Source organism: Cariama cristata, unplaced genomic scaffold (assembly GCF_000690535.1).
Source record: "Cariama cristata isolate BGI_N322 unplaced genomic scaffold, ASM69053v1 scaffold6129, whole genome shotgun sequence".
In the NCBI taxonomy this organism is placed as follows: Eukaryota; Metazoa; Chordata; class Aves; order Cariamiformes; family Cariamidae; genus Cariama; species Cariama cristata.
This window is the reverse complement of record NW_009635161.1, coordinates 58,312-61,380: the sequence shown is the minus strand read 5'-3', so window position 1 is coordinate 61,380 and position 3,069 is coordinate 58,312.

Here is a 3,069-nt window from a genome sequence, read left to right as displayed (position 1 = left end):
ATTAATAGAAATAGCACTGTGCCATTGAGAAATGCCCCTCACCCCTTGCGAGTATATACACACAAACCATAAAATAGCAAAAATAACCAATTTTGCCGGCAGTTTGATCAAGATCTATTCAGGATCAAGGGACTACTTGGAGTCTTCCTCTAAAACCCAGAGCAGAAAATATGGCAGAAATTGTGTGCGGAAGGGAATCAAATGAAGCATGAAGACCATGTCTAGCAATTCCCTCAGTCATCATATAATCTTTCTGGGGATACTCATCAGGGACTCTGGTGTGCAGAGAGCACCACCTCTGACTATTCCCCATAGAGGAGGAGGGATTACTCCCAAGGAACCGGGAAAGAAAGCAGCTGCATTATGAAGCCTCATGAATCATGTGTTTCATTCATGCACCTATCAAATAAACACTATTTTCTTTCAAGGATCTCCAAGTATTTTACGTAAGAAAATAAATATAATTATCTACATAACAGAGATTGAAATGGAATTATTTTCACTGCCAAGGAAATCTGTTTTCCTTCCCTTTTAAAAGAGCAAAACAACTATTGCACTGTGGAGATGACACATTGGATTAAGCTGCTGTGCCTTGTTCCTAGATTTCAATACAATATATGCACACTCCAGAAGGAAAAAAAATATATTTTTATATAGATAGATATCTAAAAGCTTGATTTGCAGGAAATGTAGTTGTGCTTGCATCTGAGGCATAGTGAAATCAAAAACAGACAGAAGACTTAATGGATATTAAGGTAAGCTTCAAGTGACTTTCAATAACGTAGACTGAATCTGTGGCAGCGCCAAGGGTATGACATCCCTTGCATTCAGCAGAGCCCTCGCTGCCACCTTCTTTCAGCCCTCTGTCTCCAAACAGGCAACCGCTTCAGCCAGCCTTATCGTGGGCATGCAGTGAGGCCCAGGCTGCCTTTTTGTTAGAACTGGGCCATCCAGTGAAATGCTGAAAGCAGAGTTTCTCTTTCTATTAATCTAAAAAGAAGTTAATAACTCTTGTCTTTTCAAGTTTTTGTTTGTTTGGGTTTTTTGGGGGTTTTTTGGGGTTTCTTTTTTTGTGGTGTTGGGTTTTGGTTTTTTTGAGGGTTTGCTTTATATTTTCAAAAGAATAACTTTGTACCTCAGTCCTAGGCTGGAAGAAAAAGACTTCACCAAAAATAAATTAAGACCAGACCAGCAGGCTCAGAAACCTCTATTCCCTAAACTGAGAGTCAATTAGTTATAATCAATTAAATAAAATTAAGGAAAACAAAGTCACATGGGCTTGGGAAAGGAAAAATGATAAATGAACTACCATTGTAGTCACTTGGGGGAAAAAAATGTCACCATCAAGGAGAAAAAAAATGAAAGCAATTAAAAAAGTTAAAGACTTCCGTTATTGCAGGGAGACGAGGGAGTGTGCCAGTCCCCCAATATTTTCATCAAGACTTTTCAATTCATTTCATTTTTATGTCTTTGCTGACGGTTTCTGGTGGGTTGTGGGAATTACTTAAGCCATGGGGCCCAGAACCTTGCAGAGTGCCCTACTTTGCAAACCCAGGTGTAGCTGCCGTCACTTGTGCTAACACAGGCCAGATGCTTACAGCTGACTTCAACCCAAATGTTTTGTCCCCATTACATTTTAAGAATTCCCTCCATGGGCAAAGAACAATCCTAGAGTCTAGACAACTGTCAACTTGAGAAAATGGATGTTCACAGCCAAGAAAATGACTAATTAGACTCTATGACTGCTCTACTAGCTGCATTTAGCAGTCTCCAGATAAGACCCAGAGATAAAATATTTTAGATGAGGCATGTGGATCACAGTAAAAACAAACTCAGAAAAGTCCAAGCTGCCCAGAACACAAGGCGTCTTCTTGATGATACCTTTGAAGCCTGCACTGTCTGGATTTCAGTCCAGACAAATCTGACAAGTCTAATATTCATACATCTCACTTTTAACATAGATGGAGCTTCCATGACACACTGACAACAAGAATGTCAATGAGTAGCAGCCTTGGTGGTAGGTTTCAAAATCAATATAATCAGCACAGTGTTCGATTCACAGCTTATAAATTGCTATTGCAGTGGCTAACTTCACAGTCCTATCAGTTTCAGAAGCCTTGTTAAAACTGCCTGTGAAGTTTGCTAGACACAGTTTTGTCAAAAGGTATTCTGCCTGCAGCTTAACACGGGCACACTATTCAGTCTCTGCCCAGAAATTCCCCACATGGCAATAGCAGAGAGGCCACAGAAGAGAAAGAAAACATGCTGACAAAATTTCATGAGCGATGGTAGAAACAGAAGTGGCATATTTGGAAACAGAAGTTGTTTCCCCTGCCCTGCAAGACGCATTCTTAAAGGCCATGAATTTGGGAATCTTCAAAGAGAAGCAAAAGGTAGAAAAATAAAGGAAATATCATGTTGTGTTTTCTACTTCAGCAGTTAGCATTAACACCACAGAATTCCAGACATCTAAAGGCACGTGGAGGCTCAAACAGGCTGTTTTTCACCATAGGACAAGCCTACACCACCCGCAAGGCATAGATCCTTTCAACACAAATTCACATCATTATCAACCAACGAATTTAGTCTTTCACCTATCAGGTAATTAGGTGAAGATCTCACCACCCACTTTCAGTAAGCTCAAATATTATTTCAGGATTCCTGTGCTATGTGCCTTGGATCTGAATTTCACAGTATTTCCTAATCTTTCAGTCACTACTCCAGAAGTATCTCATTTTTCAAACAATTTGAATAAATCAATTCTTGGCATAGCTCCCTTGATTTCAGTTGAGTTGTACCTTTCAGTTTCAGACTTGTCAACATATTCTCAAAGTTTTGAAGAATAAAGTACAGTTCTTCCCCCAGACAATCCCTGAAGGCCATAATGTTCCATCATGACCCTTAGTGGTGAAGTGTCATTTATTAAAATATTTTTCCTCTATTGTATGCTTTATCTTGCTACTGTTAAGATCTTCAGAAATGAAACCACCACCGAAATAAGGTGGAAAAGTACTATTGCAAATCTACAGAGAGGGAAATAGACACAGACATTAAGTGATTTGCCTGAGA